At 46.2% G+C, this 18177-nt stretch overlaps 1 long non-coding RNA gene across 1 annotated transcript; it reads right to left on the bottom strand.

Annotated features, from left to right (window-relative positions):
* Positions 1-213: 213 nt before the first annotated feature.
* On the bottom strand, positions 214-17154 carry LOC141098073 (uncharacterized). Its single transcript, XR_012234140.1, has 2 exons — positions 14109-17154; positions 214-421 (listed from the first exon to the last, which is right to left on the bottom strand). It is a non-coding gene; the product is annotated as an uncharacterized lncRNA (long non-coding RNA).
* Positions 17155-18177: the final 1023 nt, after the last annotated feature.

The raw sequence follows: 18177 nt of genomic DNA, 5'->3' as shown, positions 1-18177 counted from the left end.
GTGACCAAACTGAAGTCTGTTTTATGACATTAGTTGTTATAAATAATGCAGGGCACCAGATTGTGAAGACAAAACCCAGCAGCCATGCTTAGGAACACTTGGAGCACTGTCATATAGTAAGGAACCAAAACCATTCTTCTTCCTCCACTCATTTTAAAAACCAAAAAAGAAAGCAGAACATGTGAAAAACATGGGAAATAGGGACCAAGAGTATAAGGATAAAAAACCTTTATTTAACTAATGTGGTAAGAGGTAGTGTAGAGGTCAGCCAGAGTGGTAGTCGTTGCTGAGTTCATCAGGCCTTGTGTGCCCTGGCCTTCCAATTCATAAAAATCATGTTTCACTGTCAGCTTAATTGCCTCTCCGTCCCCTGCGCTGTCAGGGCCTGTTCTCCATTCTTTAAGGTCACCTCCGGCCGCTTCTGAATAAACAGAGACACAGTCCAGGTTCAACTCAAAATGTAAAACTTCACTTTCATGACTTCGCAGCACATCCAGATTCGTTACAGCATTATCGACAGCTTGTACATTACACATTACTTTCCCTGCACTCCTCTCCTTGTCACACTGCACGTGCCTGGGTCAGACTGTTTCCAACGGCTCCTCAGTGTCCTCCCTGGCCAGTCTCACTGCATACGGGTGTTTCCTCAGCCGTTTCACCCCGGATCTGAGGACATCAGCCCAAGCAATGACCTGCCAAATGGTTAGCGACCTGCCCTGATGTGCTGCAGCGACTTCTCCTGTAGCCCAAGTTTCTGTAGCTGCTGCTGCTGTATCTGTAGCTAAGCTGGCCCACTGACTCTGGATGGCTGAGCTCCTCCTTAAACGTTGCAGGGGGCTGAGTAGCTTGGGGATTTAGCCCACCCAAGCACTTTGGGCTACCTTGCCCTGACTGACTCTAACCAGTAACTATTCCTGCCTTACACCCCAGCTAACCCCTCCTATGCTAACTATTTACTATCTATAAAACTCTTGTCCTATACTATATACACTATTATATCTCCATCTAGTGGCCAAATACAATTACTACGTTCTCCCTGTACCACACCTTAGAAATATATACATAGCAGCATTATGTTCACATCTTTACAACATGACGAGGCAACAATATATATATCTATACAATCTAAACCTGGACATGTTTGGTGGCTCAGGACAGCTTCTGTGACCCCCTTACAGCAGCACCACATACAAGAGGTGCGGCATATGGAAATAAAAACTTGATTAAATATATAGAGTGGGGGAAATAAGTATTTGACCCCTTGCTGATTTAGTAAGTTTGCCCACTGACAAAGACATGAACAGTCTATAATTTTAAGGGTAGGTTAATTTTAACATTGAGAGATAAAATATCAAAAATACAAAATAGAAAAAGAAAAAATCTACAGACTATAACAAGGATCACCAAATATAAACACATATCTTATTGGATACAAAAGAACAACACCATACAAAAACAATTAAAAGTCAGAAAATGACCTGCAGGAAAAGCTTAAATCGCTCATGTGCTAACCATATCCATCTTGTATTGCACGTTGGTATTATGTTTTCATAACACAGTGTCTATCCAATATGTTGGTTTAATTATTACCTTAGGGGACTGAAGCCCCATTATGAGCGATTAAGCTTTTCCTGCATGTCATTTTATGACTTTTAATTGTTTTTATATGTTGTTGTTCTTTTGTATCCAATAAAATATGTGTTTATATTTGGTGATCCTTGTTATAGTCTGTAGTTTTTTTATTTTTCTATTTTCTACATAGTGTTGATAAAGACTACAGTTATGTATTCCTCAGTATTGTGTGGTGCCCTCCTGCTCTTTATATATTTAGAATATCAAAAATATTAACCAGAAAATCACATTATATAAATTCTATACATTTTTTGCATTTTACAGTGGGAAATAAGTATTTGATCCCCTACCAACCATTAAGAGTTCTGGCTCCTACAGGCCAGTTAGTGTCCCCAACCTGTAGCTCGGGAGCCACATGTTACTTGCGGTCCCATGAATTGCAGTCCCATGAATTTTGTGAGTAGCCCTGCACAGAAGAGAAGATCTGGATGCACATATACAGTGGGAAAAAAAGTATTTTGTCAGCCACCAATTGTGCAAGTTCTCCCCAGGGCTTCCATTAGGAATTTCAGGGACCCATACTGGCAAAATTTTCGTGGCCCCCTTGAGACTCCGCCCAGGCGCCACCCCAGCCCCGCCTCCACCTCTCGAACTGTCCACAGTCGCACCGCTCGCTCTTGGAAAAACTCCACTTCTCACCAATCAAACATTAACAGTTCCTATCTCCAGATTGCAAACATAGCCAGCAGCTTTTGTTTTGGCCAAAATAATTTTTAAACTGCCACCACGACAAGGTAGACTCTTTTGGCCAAGCTCTACTCTACTCTATCCTTTTAATCATTTGTTAAAATATCCAATACAATTTAGGTATATTTTTATTTATTTTTCAATTTTTAAAATGACCAATAATATTACATACAAGGAACAAATACCACAGCACCATGACAAGACACCATATTACCACCACAGTGACCAAATAATATCACATACAAGGGACAAATCCCACCATACCATGACCAGACCACATATTACCAAGACACAGTGACCGAATAATAGCACATACAAGGAACAAATAGTTCTCTGGCTGCGATCGAGGGGTCTAGGGCACCGTAGGAACCCCCCACGGCTACTGCTAGTTGTTGTTAGGTTCAGGGGTCTGCAATCCGATAGCTGTCAACTTCTCTGGTTTTCTGGACTTAGCTAGTATTTCTGTTTTTGTCTCCTACGGTGACTCATTCATAGCAGAATCAGAATGAATGTTATCTGGGTAATTTGCGATAGATTTTCGAAGACGGTCCATCTTGTACCACTCCCAAAATTGCCATCTTCCGCTGAGTTGGTGCCCTTGTTTTTACAACAGGTGGTTCGGTTACATGGGATTCCGGAGAACATTGTGTCTGACAGAGGAGTCTAGTTTGTTTCCAGACTCTGGAAAGCCTTTTGTTCCAATCTGGGAATTCAGTTATCCTTCTCCTCCGCATTTCATCCCCAGACCAATGGACAGACTGAAAGAACAAACCAGACGTTGGAGTCTTATTTAAGATGTTTTATATCTGCTGATCAGGATGATTGAGTCTCATTTTTGCCCTTGGCCGAATTCGCACTGAACAATAGAGCTAGTTCTGCCACTTTGATGTCACCCTTTTTCTGTAATTTGGGGTTTCATCCTCGATTCTCTTCAGGGCAAGTGGAATCTTCGTCCTGCCCAGGTGTGGACACTGTGGTTGAGAGAATGCAGCAGATATGGGACCAAGTGGTGGATAAGTTGTCACTCTCTCAAGAAAAGGCCCAGCGATTTTCCAACCGGCATAGGACCATTGGTCCCCGGTTTAAAGTGGGTGATATGGTTTGGTTGTCGTCTAAGAATATTCCTATGAAGGTTGCATCTCCAAAATTTAAGCCAAGATTTATTGGATCTTATAAGATTTTGGAGATTCTTAATCCTGTTTCTTTTCGATTGGCTCTTCCAGTTACGTTCAAGATCCATAACGTATTTCACAAGTCTCTGTTGAAGAGGTTTGTTGAGCCAGTGGTTCCTATGGCAGCACCTCCTGACCCTGTGTTGGTTGAAGGCAATGTGGAATATGAGGTAGAGAAAATATTGGATTCTCGTTTGGTTAGACGGAGACTCCAGTATTTGGTCAAATGGAAGGGTTATGGCCAGGAGGATAATTCTTGGGTCTCTGCCTCTGATATTCATGCCAATAGATTGGTTCGTGCTTTTCACCGGGCCCATCCTGATCGGCCTGGTGGCGTGGATGAGGGTTCGGTGACCCCTCCTCAAGGGGGGGGTACTGTTGTGAGTTCATTTTCCGGTCCAACAGTTGTGAGTTATCCTTCCAGGCTCCCTCTGGTGGTAACTGGAGGTAGTGAGGCTGATTTAATCAGTAGAGATCTGCCACCTGATAATGAGCATGACGATTGGACCTCAGGAATCTCAGACTGGATTTAAGACAGCCGACGCCCTATTCTGGTGCTGGTGATTCCTTCTGGCTTTTCAGGTCCTGGTTTTCAGCTCTGTTCCAGTCATTTCAAGCTAAGTTTTTCTGCTAATGTTCACACTTGATTTTGTTGGTCTATTCAGTTTTTTGTGTGGTCAGCCAGCCCCGGCTGGGGCTGTGCTGAATTTCCACTCTTATTTATCTGTATTTGCCAATTTGCTTTTTTGTCCCTTATTAGATTGGCCTCTTTTTGCTCTGTCTCAGAATATTTCAGAGTGCTGATATAGTGGGAGAAGTCTAGTGACTTCAGGGTTAATTTTGCTATCAGAAGTGTTGGACATTATTTTTGTAGGGTTTTTGGCAGATTGGAGACAGTGTCTTTCCTTTCCTATCCTTTCTAGTTAGTTTGGGCCCCATCATTTGCTCAGCCTATTTTCCTGCCTGTGTTTGTGCTTTCATCTTGTTTCACCGTCAATACATGTGAAGGGGCTGTCTTTCCTTTGGGGTCTGCGCTGGGGCAGTTAGTTTTCCCCTTTTCTTGCTTTAGGCTTATTTAGTCCTCCGGCTGTGACGAAGCATCTAGGACCATCATAGGTACGCTCCACGGCTGCTGCTAGTTGTGTGGTTAGGATCAGGGATCTGCAATCTGCATAGTTACCAACCTCTCTGGTTTTCTGTGACTTAGCTTGTTTAGTCTTTTTCTCCTCGGTGACCCATTCATAACACATGCCCCCGTGTCTCCATTCTGCCCCTGTGTGTTTCCCATCTGCCCCTTGTCTCCATTCTGCCCTTGTGTGTCTCCGTTTTGCCCCTGTGTGTCTCCATTCTGCCCCATGTCTCCATTCTGCCCCTGTGTCTCCATCCTGCCCCCATGTCTCTAATCCGGTGAAGTCATGCTTGGAGGCAGAAGGGGACTCTGTTATGATTGAGTCACCGTAGGAGGCAAAAACAGAAATGCTAGCTAAGTCCAGAAAACCAGAGAGGTTGGCAGCTATCGGATTGCAGATCCCTGATCCTATCCACAACAACTAACAGTAGCCGTGGGGGGTTCCTACGATGCCCTAGACCCCTCGATCACAGCCAGAGAATTAAATAGGCCTAAAGAAAGAAAGGGGAAATCTAAACTGCCCCAGAGCAGACCCCAAAGCAATAGGCAGCCCCCAACATATAATGACGGTGAAGCAAGATGAAAACACTAACACAGACAGAAAGATAGACTGAGCAAAGACGGGGCCCAAGCTAACTAGATAGGGAAGGACAGGAAGGCTGCTGTCTGCAATCCGTGAAAAACCCTATGAAAATAAGAGCCAACAGACTGACAGTGAAAAAGGCCCTGAAGACGCTAGGCTTCAAAAAAGCTATGTCAGTACTCAGGAATATTCTGAAGACAGAGCAACCGGCAAAAGGAGATTCAGCTCACCCCAGCAGGGATTGGCAGAATCCAGAAAAGCAAGGAAAACAAAAACAAAACACAAATGCTAACAGGAAAAGCAGAAAACTTAGCTTTAGAGGAGCAGGAATCAGACTGGTGTCCTAGAAGTCCACAGAGAAATCACCCGCAGGGCAGAAGGGCGTCGGCAGCCTTATATCCAGTCCGTGACTCCACTCAGCCAGTCATCCTCATTAGGCTCAGGTGCCTGATAATCAGGCTCATTACCTTCCTTTACCAGAATAGGGAGTTCACCAGACCTCAGTGACGAAGGGGAAAATGAACTCACAACAGGACTCCCATGCCAGGTAACATAGATTAAATCACAATTCCTGCTGCTGGTCAGAAAAGGCAGCTGCCTTATAAATTTTGGCCAGCAGAGGGGGTTGAGGTGTCAGCTAGAAATGAGCTGAAGGCGTTGTCATGGAAACGGGAGCAGCTGAGAGCTGTGAGAAAATGACAAGACAGTTAAACGTGAGGAAAAAAGATCTTTCTGGAAGATCCCGTCAGTTCAAGACAGGGAGCTGATCTGACAGGAGGGGAAGGACAATATGAGAGACCAGAGACTCTGGGAAAGCTAGAAAACTGTGCATAGCAGCCCCTCAGAGCGAAGCGCTAATAGAGAGAAAGGGATGCCAGAGTCCTTGGTGGTCAGGAGCTGTATATCCTGATCGCCAAATCCGAAAGTACAGGGGATTGTAAATTCCTGTGCGACATTGTACACCTGAGGGCACGGCAGCGGATAAGGAGCCCGGGGCCGTCGGTGAAAAGGACGGTACCCGTGGAATAGGCTCACGCTGACAGCCGTACAGGTTAGTGAAATCATCACGCAATTGAGGGTCGCAGCATAGTTATAAATAGCGGAGCCGGACTCATTCCATCACCTGTATGTGGTACTCCAGATTGCAACCAATTACCAGTAAAAGGTAAAGAAACTTCACCTCTCTGTGTCCTCCTCTCATTTCTCTGCACCCCAACGTTCACAGCCATCTTCACTATTAATCTAACATCTTTGCCCTGGGACTATTGCTCTACCTATGGAGAGCTATTTTCACCTCATCTGCGCCACATCAACAGTCTCAGGGGAACAACACCGCAGCGCTGGTCACCTCTGACCAGAATACCACAGGTGGCGTCACGTATTTAATCATCTATAAACTTTATCTTCATTTTTATCACATCTAACAACATCACAAACCCCCTATTTTATTATTTAATGGACACCCCAGGGCCACGGACTGGGTCACTGCTGCCGTGACACCGTCCCCCATTGAAGTCGACAGGCCCGGTGTCGAGTACCCCACGGCCCTGCCCCTGTGCTCTGTGCGCCTGGGCGCTCCAATGGCACCTGTTTGAACTTGTTATCAGTATAAAAGACACTTGTCCACAACCTCAAACAGTCACATTCCAAACTTCACTATGGTGAACATCAAAGAGCTGTCGAAGGACACCAGAAACAAAATTGTAGCCCTGCACCAGGCTTGGAAGACTGAATCTGCAATAGGCAAGCAACTTGGTGTGATGGGATCAACTGTGGGAGCAATAGTAAGAAAATGGAAGACATACAAGACCACTGATAATCTCCCTCGATCTGGGGCTCCACGCAAGATCTCACCCCATGGGGTCAAAACGATAACAAGAACGGTGAGCAAAAATCCCAGAACTACACAGGGGAACTAGGGGAACTAGTGAATGACCTGCATAGAGCTGGGACCACCGTAACAAAGGCTACCATCAGTTACACACTACGCCGCCAGGGACTCAGATCCTGCAGTGCCATATGTGTCCCCCTGCTTAATCCAGTTCATGTCTGGGCCCGTCTGATGTTTGCTAGAGAGCATTTGGATTATCCAGAAGAGTATTGGGAGAATGTCATATGGTCTGATGAAACCAAAGTAGAACTGTTTGGTAGAAGCAAAACTCGTCATGTTTAGAGGAGAGAGAATGCTGAGTTGCATCCAAAGAACACCATACCTACTGTGAAGCATGGGGGTGGCAACATCATGCTTTGGGGCTGTTTCTCTGCAAAGGGACCAGGACAACTCTTCCGTGTACATGAATCAATTTAATGGGGCCATGTATCGAGATATTTTGAGTGCAAACCTCCTTCCATCAGCAAGGGCATTGAAGATGAAACGTGGATGGGTCTTCCAGCATGATTATGATCCCAAGCACACCTCAAGGGCAACGAAGGAATGGCTTCATAAGAAGCATTTGTAGGTCTTGGAGTGGCCTAGACAGTCTCCGGATCTCAACCCCAAAGAAAACCTTTGGAGGGATTTGATAGTTCGTGTTGCCCAGCGAAATGCTAAAAACATTGCTGCTCTAGAGTAGATCTGCATGGATGAATGGGCCAATACACCACCAACAGTGTGTGATAACCTTGTGAAGACTTACAGAAAACATTTGACCTCTGTCATTGTCAACAAAAGTTATATAACAAAATATTGAGATGAACTTTTGTTAAAGACCAAATACTTATTTTCCACTATAATTTGCAAAATAAATCTTGACAAATCAGACAAGCTTATTTTCTGGATTTGCTTTCTCATTTTGACTCTCATAGTTGTGGTCTACCTATGATGTCAATTACAGGCCTCTCATCTTTTTAAGATGAGAGAGGCCTTTCGTGTCTCCCCTTTTTCCTTATAGATTGTAAGCTTGCCCCTCACTCCTCTTGGAATCTGCTTTGATCTATGTGTTTTTTGGTATGCTGTAATGTCTATTGTAGAAGTCCCCTCTATAATGTAAAGTGCTGCGGAATATCTTGGCGCTATAGAAATAAAATTATTATTATTAAGTGGGAAAAATAGCACAATTGGCGGCTGACTAAATACTTTTTTCCCCACTGTACTGGCCTTAGGGGTTTAGAGATAATTTTAGTATGGTACACTGGAGACAGGATGATACTACCCGTGAGAGGTGGTGTCTGAAGATGGATGTGATAGTGTGTTGGGAGAATACTGAATGGGGGTACTGTGGGGACCACTGGATCTTGTTATACTGCTTTGCGATGATTTCTGTGGAAAAGCTTTGATTATCATTATACCCGTAACGGTGGATTTGGTTGCCACTATTGTGAGTGGAGCTGGATGAAGCTAGTGACCCTCTCTCAGAGCTGAATGTGGCTCTCTAGGTCAGACAAGTTGGGGACCACTGAGTTAGATGCTCCTAATCAATTTGTTACAAGCATTAAAGACAGCTGTCTTACATAGTCACATTTATAAAAGACTCCTTTCCACAGACTCAATTAATCAGTCAGACTCTAACCTCTACAACATGGGCAAGACCAAACAGCTTTATAAGGATGTCAGGGACAAGATCATAGACCTGCACAAAGCTGGAATGGGCTACAAAACCATATGTAAGGTGCTGGGTGAGAAGGAGACAACTGTTGGTGCAATAGTAAGAAAATGGATGAAATACAAAATGACTGACAATTGACATCGATCTGGGGCACCATGCAAAATCTGATCTTGAGGGGTATCCTCGATCATGAGGAAGGTGAGACATTAGCCTAAAACTACACGAGGTGAACTTGTTAATGATCTCAAGGCAGCTGGGACCACAGTCACCAAGAAAACCATTGGTAACACATTACGCCGTAAGGCTATGTGCACACATGTGGAATTGCCGCGGAAAATTCAGCGGCAATTCCACAACTCCCTGCCGCGGGAAATACGTGGGAAATCCGCATGCGGAATTCCCGTGAAAAACTAGCGTTTTGCAAGCGTAATTAGCTTGAAGAATGCTAGTGTTTTCCAAGCGATCTGTAACATCGCTTGGAAAACTGATTGACAGGTTGGTCACACTTGTCAAACATAGTGTTTGACAAGTGTGCCCAACTTTTTACTATTGAGCCTGCCTATGCAGCATCAGTAGTAAAAGATATAATGTTAAAAATAATAATAATAAAAAAAAAAAATTGTGATATTCTCACCTTCAGGCATCCCCCGCAGCCTTTCCAGGCCTCAGCGATGCTCCCGGCAACTCCCGTTCCCAGCGATGCCTTGCGACAATGACCCCAGATGACGTAGCATCACACGAGACCGCTACATCATCACAGGTCATGGTCACAAGGCATCACTGGGAACGGGACTTGCCGGGAGCATCGCTGAGGCCTGGGAAGGCTGCGGGGGACGCCGGAAGGTGAGAATATCACGATTTTTTATCTTAATTCTTTTTTAACAGGGATATGATACCCAGAGCCTGGAGGAGAGTCTCCTCTCCTCCAGACCCTGGGTACCATCCACCCATTTTTCGCTTACTTTGTGCATGGTGGGCATAGCCACATGCGGAAAGTAAGCGGATCAATGCATTCCGATGTAATTCCACCACAGAAAAATACGCAGCATTAGCACAGCATGTGTGGAATGCCATTGAATTCAATGGGTTGCTTTTTGTATGCGTTTTCATGGTGAAAAAATGCATAAAATCCGCAACGTGTGCACATTGCCTAAAGGTTTAAAATCCTACAGTGCCCGCAAGGTCCCCTTGCTCAAGAAGGCACATGTGCAGGCCCATCTAAAGTTTGCCAATGAACACCTGGATTATTCTGTGAGTGATTGGGAGAAGGTGCTGTGGTCAAATGAGACAAAAATTGAGGTCTTTGGCATTAGCTCAACTTCCCGTGTTTGGAGGAAGAGAAATTCTGCCTATGACCCAAAGAACACCATCCCCACTGTCAAGCATGGAGGTGGAAACATGTTTTGGGGGTGTTTCTCTGCTAAGGGCAGAGGACTACTTCACCACATCAATGGGAGAATGGATGGAGCCATGTACCGTAAAACCCTGAGTGATAACCTCCTTCCCTCTGCCAAGACATTAAAAATGGGTCGTGGCTGAGTCTTCCAGTAGGAAAATGACCCAAAACATACAGCCAAGGCAACAAAGGAGTGGCTCAAAAAGAAACACTTTAAGATCATGGAGTGGCCTAGCCAGTCTTCAGACCTTAATCCCATAGAAAACTTATGGAGGGAGTTGAAGCGCCGAGTTGCCAAGTGACAGCCTCAAAATCTTAATTATTTAGAGATGATCTGCAAAGAGGAGTGGGCCAAAATTCCTTCTGACATGTGCACAAACCTCATCATCAACTACAAAAAATGTCTGACTTCTGTGCTTGCCAACAAAGGTTTTGTTACCAAGTATTAGGTCTTGTTTGCCAAAAGGATCAAATACTTACCATAATTTTCAGACTATAAGATGCACTGGACCATAAGACGCACCTAGGTTTTAGAGGAGGAAATTAGGAAAACAAATTGAAGCAAAAAATGTGGTCAATTCTGTACTTAATATCCCCTGTCCTCGTATATATGGTCCCCTCATCCCCATCCTGATACACATGGCCCCCTCATCCCTACCCTGTTATGCATGGCTCCCTCATCCCCACCCTCATTCTTATCCTGGTATGCATGGATACCTCATCCCTATCCTGGCAGGAATGATCGCCCTCATCCCTATACTAGTATGAATGGCCCCATCTCTATTCCGGTATGCATGGCCCCATTCCCATCCTGGTATGCAGGGCTCCATCTCATCCTGGTATGCAGGGTCTACATCTCGTCCTAGTGTAAGGGGTAAAACAGTTCGTTTGATGCAGTGAGTAACCGGAGACAGAGAAGGGGTTAACACATGTTTTTTCTAAACAATCAATAACAGTAGCACTCCTCGCAGGGAGGTAGGGACAATGGCAAGAGAATCTCTATATATAAATTTGAATGTATGTGTGTGTATCACCAACCAATCACTAAGCATCTTTCATTTCACCGGAGCTGTTTAAAAAAAGCTGAGCTGTGATTGGTTGCTATGAGCAACAGTTTTCCTTGCAACCAGTCACTAAGCATCTTTCATTTCACCAGAGCTGTTTAAAAGAAACTGAGCTGTGATTGGTTGCTATGAGCAACAGTTTTCCCACTCGACAACACCTCAGCACACACTGGCATGGTTGGAGAAATATAGCATCCCCAAGAACATAAGCTCCAGTCCCAGCCATTGTTTGCCCCCCCAGAAAGGAGCAGAGAGCACATCCTCCATCCCATAGTCACATCTTCGCTCTTAAAGGGATCTCCGGTATGGAAGTTAGGGCAAATACATCAAGCGATTTGGTTTTGACCCCAGGCCTCTCTTAAATGGATCCCCGGTATGGAAGTTAGGGAAATTCTACTCAGCGTTCTGGTTCTGACCCCAGGCTCTCTTTCCGCTGGCAACAACCATGTCTGATGTTGATGGTCCTACCACAGCCATGATCTTTGTTTTGTAATCAGTGTAATTGCAGAGGACCTCAATCTCAGACTTATTTCTTTCAGTGAGAAACCTCAACGCTGCCCGTTGGATGATTTTTACATCATTACAGGTGTCATAGATTTCATAGCCCAGGCTGACATTGGGAAGGATCTTGCTGCTGTTGTTAATTTCATCTATAGTAAACTTCATAGCAAGAAGAGCCATGAATTCATGGGGGTTAAAGCTGTAGAAAGAGACATGATGTTAGTAGAATCTGACTTATTCTTCATAGTGTCCACAACAATTGTTGAAATGCATCCTAAATAGTAGATAATGTTGGTTGTATAGTGTCTACAATCTACGATCCCCCATCCAAAATGTAGCTTTTGGATTTTTCCAGTTCTATCCATCCTGTAGAGATGAGAGAATCTTTTGAAATTTTAATTTACATGTTATGGTACATCTTTCCAAAAATTTGATTGCAAATACTCCAATTGACCTGAAAAGACATATATATCCCTCTGAGTTCTCTTAGGACTGTATCCAACCCTTTTCCAATAATGTCAAAGTGACTTTCACAAATATAGCTATGGGTAAATGAGTGATGCCTGTTCTTCACCACTGTGTTGTCACACACTATATTTAATGCTTATTCACTGTTCTATGGCTTTCTTTCTCTGTTACTAAGCTGTGACGTCTTCTCACTGTCCAGATTCAACCCAAAATAGCTGCTGCATTCCCTGCATCTGCTTTTATACTGGTAATGATAGTTCTCCTGATTGCCTGCTTTTCAACATGATGAGGTAAGTAAAGTTAATAAAGAAAGGGAAGGCGAAAATCAGTTAAATCCAGAAAATATGATACAATTATCTATATATATAAAATTGAATGTGTTTGTGTGTGTATCACCAACCAATCACGAAGCATCTTTAATTTCACCAGAGCTGTTTAAAAGAAGCTGAGCTGTGATTGGTTGCTATGAGCAACAGTTTTCCTTGCAACCAATCACTAAGCATCTTTAATTTCACCAGAGCTGTTTAAAAGAAACTGAGCTGTGATTGGTTGCTATGAGCAACAGTTTTCCCACTCGACAACACCTCAGCACACACTGGCATGGTTGGAGAAATATAGCATCCCCAAGAACATAAGCTCCAGTCCCAGCCATTGTCTGCCCCCCAGAAAGGAGCAGAGAGCACATCCTCCATCCCATAGGCACATCTTCGCTCTTAAAGGGATCTCCGGTATGGAAGTTAGGGCAAATACATCCAGCGATTTGGTTTTGACCACAGGTCTCTCTTAACTGGATCCCCGGTATGGAAGTTAGGGAAATTCTACTCAGCGTTCTGGTTCTGACCCCAGGCTCTCTTAAAGGGATAATTGGTATGGAAGTTAGGGCAATTCCACTCAGCCCTCTAGTTTTGACCCAGGCCCCTCTTATAGGGATCCCCGGTATGGAAGTGAGGGCAAATCCACTCTGCACTTTGGTACTAATCACAGGCCTCTCTTAAAGGGATCTCCAGTATGGAAGATAGGGCAAATCCCTCAGCACTCTGATTCTCACCCCAGGCTTCTATTAAAGGGATCATTGGTATGGAAGTCAGGGCAAATCCATCCAGCGCTTTGGTTCTGACCCCAGGCCTCCCTTAAAGGGATCCGTGGTATGGAAGTTAGGAAAATTCCACTCAGTGCTCTGGTTCTGACCCCAGGCTCTCTTAACGGGATCCCCGGTATGGAAGTCAGGGAAATTGCCTTCAAATGCTCTGGTACTGACCCCAGGCTGATGGGATGATGTGGGATATTATGGGTAGTAGTCTGGTGGCTCTGGCTGATGGGATGATGTGGGATATTAGGGGTAGTAGTCCGGTGGCTCTGGCTGATGGGATGATGTAGGATATTAGGGGTAGTAGTCAGGCGGCTCTGACGGGATGATGTGGGATATTAGGGGTAGTAGTCCGGCAGCTGTGATGGGATGATGTGGAATATTTGGGGTAGTAGTCTGGTGGCTCTGACGAAATTATGTGGGATATTAGGGGTAGTAGTCCGGTGGCTCTGACGGGATGATGTGGAATATTAGTGGTAGTAGTCTGGCGGCTGTGATGGGATGATCTGGGATATTAGTGGTAGTTGTCCGGTGGCTCTGACGGAATGATGTTGGATATTAGGGGTAGTATTCCGGTGGCTCTGACGGGATGATGTGGAATATTAGTGGTAGTAGTTCGGCAGCTGTGACGAGATGATGTGGGATATTAGGGGTAGTAGTCCGGTGGCTCTGGCTGATGGGAAGACGTGGGATATTATAGTGAATGTGGCTATGCGGAGTGGGCGGGGCTATACACTCAGCTTTATATTTAATCTTTATAATTTGTTATAATTAACCATAGTTAGTTACTATGCCCGGGCAGCGCCGGGCTCTTCAGCTAGTACAAAATAAACAAAACACTTACCAGTTGAAGTTCCGACAGAGGGTAGGCTGGAATATCTCCTGGCGGCGTCTCAAACGATGAACAAAGTCTCTGGCTCTGCTACGAAGAAACGAGTAACACTGCCGCCCGACAGTGCTGAAGGATTCAGTCCTCTTTGTCTTTGGTACGCTAGAATGCTGAAACAGTCCTTTGCATGAATGTCCCAAAAATGGTGCCGAGCACGGGTCGCGAGCACGTGCACTATCCGCAGCAATCCGCGGTCTTTCGGTGTAGTCCTTTAGCTGTTGTTCCAGTATCTCGGTTGAAACAGGGGTACTCTGCGGTATGGATACAGATGGTAAGTCAATAGCGTCAGAAGTAATCTTGAAGTCAGCACGCGGAGGTCTCTAAACAGAGGGGTCGTCAGTAGGAGCTGTGGAGAGGGAGTCAACCGTCTCCTGTCACCTTCCCGCCAAGTCTGACCCGTTCCCGCACTCAGGCCCCGTTTAGTACGCTGTGCCCCCTGCTGTCTGACCGGATGGTTTCTCCCTCTCAGAGGAAATCTCCCCCGCTAGCAGTGGCGACAGCCACGGTAGTTCCGGCCTTAAAGGGCACCGCACACCGCTGACTCAGTCTTGTCTCACCTTCTTACACCAGTATGCATCGTCCCATCCCTACCCTGGTATGCAGGGCCCCCATCTCATCCTAGTATGAATGGCCCCCATCCCTATTGTGGTATGATTTGTCCCCATCCCTATCCTGGTATGCATGACATCATCCCTATCCTGGTATGCAGGGGCCCCATCTTGTCCTAATATGCATGGCCCCCATCCATATCCTGGTATAAAGGGCCCCCATCTCGTCCTAGCATGCATGGTCTCATCCCTATCCTGGTATGCAGGGCCCCCAGTTCATCCTAGTATGCATGATCCCATCCCTATCCTGGTAAGTAGGGGCCCCATCTGGTACTAGTATGCATGGCCCCATCCCTATTCTGGTATGATTGGCCCCCATCCCGGTCCTGGTATGCATAGCCCCATCCTCTTAATTGGTCCCCAATTTCTCCTAAGTAGCAGCACACATGACCGCCGGCAGCAGTAGCAAGCCGGAGGCCGACACTGTGAGCTACTAAAGAGCAATGAATACTCACTGCTCTCTGCGCACGCAGTCCCAGCGCGTATTCCAGCAGCCGTGCTCTGTTGTGAGCAGCGCATGACGTCCCTGCCATGCGCTGCTTTTGTGGCACCCCTGAGGGTTAAGTCGCCACAGAGGTACTGCACCTCCTCCTGGGGTGTGGTACCCCACCATCCAGGTAAGGTGGAGACACCTGACCACACTCCAACACCTGCACCCCACACCACAAAGTAGTGTAGCAAAGCACCTTCGGCAGCTTCCTGCTTGGAGTGTAGCATAGCACCCCTTGGTGGCTCCCTGCTTGGAACACGAAACGTGCTGGGAGGTGGGTGGAGCTGAGTTTACATAAAAGAGCGGGAAGAGTTGAGTCAGTCGTTCAGTCAGTCATTCATTCAGTCAGTGAGTGAGGATGTAGAAGGACAGAGTGAGACAGAGAAGATCCCCGGGAGAGGGATGGAAGAAGGAAGTGCTGCAGCAGGCCACAGTGATCTTGGTCTGCTGGCACAGGAAAGAGACAGAGAAAGGAAGCTTGACTCTCCATTGGGAAGAAGGATTAGCACGGAACGTAAGGAGAATAAGAGAACAAAGGATCAGGGTTGCAGGAGTGAACCCTTCCCAAGTTCTAAGTGCAAGGCTGGGGTCCGGTCCCCGAGGTTGTATGGATACTAATGGTCCTGCAGCAGACAACGGAGGAATAGAAGTAGTGACCACTTTATTCCCACACCAGACTTGGGGGCACAACAGCAATGATAGTGAGCCAGGACTAGGTAGTAAGGAGTCCCCGAAGCAGGCTACAGTGTTATGAATGGGTCACCGAGGAGAAAAAGGCTAAACAAGCTAAGTCACAGAAAACCAGAGAGGTTGGTAACTATGCAGATTGCAGATCCCTGATCCTAACCACACAACTAGCAGCAGCCGTGGAGCGTACCTACGATGGTCCTAGACGCTTCGTTACAGCCGTAGGACTAAATAAGCCTGAAGCAAGAAAAGGGGAAAACTAACTGCCCCAGAGCAGATCCCAAAGGAAAGACAGCCCCCACACATGTATTGACGGTGAAACAAGATGAAAGCACAAACACAGGCAGGAAAATAGGCTGAGCAAATGATGGGGCCCAAACTAACTAGAAAGGATAGGAAAGGAAAGACACTGTCTGCAATCTGCAAAAAAAAACCTACAAAAATAAAGTCCAACACTTCTGATAGCAAAATTAACCCTAAAGTCACTAGACTTCTCCCACTATATCAGCATTCTGAAATATTCTGAGAGAGCAAAAAGAGGCCAATCTAATAAGGGACAAAAAGCAAATTGGCAAATACAGATAAATAAGAGTGGAAATTTAGCGCAGCCCCAGCCGGGGCTGGCTGACCACACAAAAAACTGAACAGACCAACAAAATCAAGTGTGAACATTAGCAGAAAAACTTAGCTTTAAATGACTGGAATAGAGCTGAAAACCAAGACCTGACAAGCCAGAAGGAATCACCAGCACCAGAATAGGGCGTCGGCTGTCTTAAATCCAGTCTGAGATTCCTGAGGTCCAATCGTCATCCTCATTATCAGGTGGCAGATCTCTACTGATTAAATCAGCCTCACTACCTCCAGTTACCACCAGAGGGAGCCTGGAAGGATAACTCACAACTGGTGGACCGGAAAATGAATTCACAACACTACAGCTGTCTGCCGTACAAGTAGAGTTCATAGGAACATCTGACAGGAGGAACTCCATTGTAACTCACTACTAGGAGTACTTCATTCAAAGGCGCTATAAGAGGATAAGAGGAAACGTTCAGAAAAGGCACATGTGTTGGCGGAGTGTTGGAAAGGAGTACTTCATCTTGCCTGGAAGTTGGCTGAGCTCCTGACCCGGAGGACACGGCACGGATGCGGGCACCTGTACCTGCAACAGACTGTGAGTAAAGCTTTGCAACTACATGCCCTGGTGTCCTCCACTTATTCCTGCGCCAACCTGCCCAGCACTGCTACATCCCTTGCGCCCGACACTACACCATCTAATTGTCACTTCACCTACACTGCCCTGGGACTACAGCCCTGCCTGTGGAGGGCTATAACATCATTGCTGCACCACACCATCTGTCCCAGAGGATCTGTCTGCAGCGTCGGCTTACATATTCATTGCCAAACACCACAGGTGGCGTCACGAATCATTCATAAACTTTCCCCTTTTTACAATGGGCGCCCAGGGCCACGGGCCGGGTCCCAGCTACCGTGACATCTCCCATTGAAGCTCATCGGGCCCGGTACTGAGTGCCCCACAGCCCTGGGAGGGCGACCCAACTTGGCATCACGAACAGGATGACGAAGCCCGGTGCCACCGGGTTCAGTGTGCCTACAATTTATTGGACTTAAAAACTTGTGGAAATGTGTAAAAGACCCAATTTGATAGACTGTAAAATGAATGCTAAAAATGGCCGCCAGTGCAGAGAAGGGTGTGACAACATGGGTGGTCCTAAGAAAAGACCGCGAACTGTCCTGGGCCTCCCCTGTCTGAACTTCTATGCGACAGCAACATGGCCCACCCCCCGAGGGGTTCGTATACTGGCCTGGTATGGAGGAGTAGGAAGAAGATGCCACCCCCAGAAGGAGCGGGAACAGGTGGCGGGAAATAAGGCCAGACACGAAGAAGAAGAGAGAGAGAACGCCATGATGGAAGGAGAGAGGAGGTGGGTCGCCCTCCCAGGGCTGTGGGATACTCAGTACCGGGCCGGTATCAGAGGGATGTGTCACAGCAGCAGTGACCCGGACCGTGGCCCTGGACGCCCAAGCAATAGGAAAATGTGAATGGTGTTAGATGAATAGTTCGTGACACCACCTGTGGTGTTCGGCAAGGGAGATGTTAAGCCGACGCTGCATGCAGATCCGCTGGGACTGATGGTATGGTGCAGCAAAGATGTAAAAGCTCCCCACAGGTGAAGCTGTAGTCCCAGGGCAGTGTAGATGTGGTTGGCATGGGGATGTA

Source organism: Dendrobates tinctorius, unplaced genomic scaffold, assembly GCF_039654945.1.
Source record: "Dendrobates tinctorius isolate UK_male_01 unplaced genomic scaffold, ASM3965494v1 ptg000086l, whole genome shotgun sequence".
Taxonomy (NCBI): domain Eukaryota; kingdom Metazoa; phylum Chordata; class Amphibia; order Anura; family Dendrobatidae; genus Dendrobates; species Dendrobates tinctorius.
This window is presented reverse-complemented; position numbering and strand designations above follow the sequence as displayed.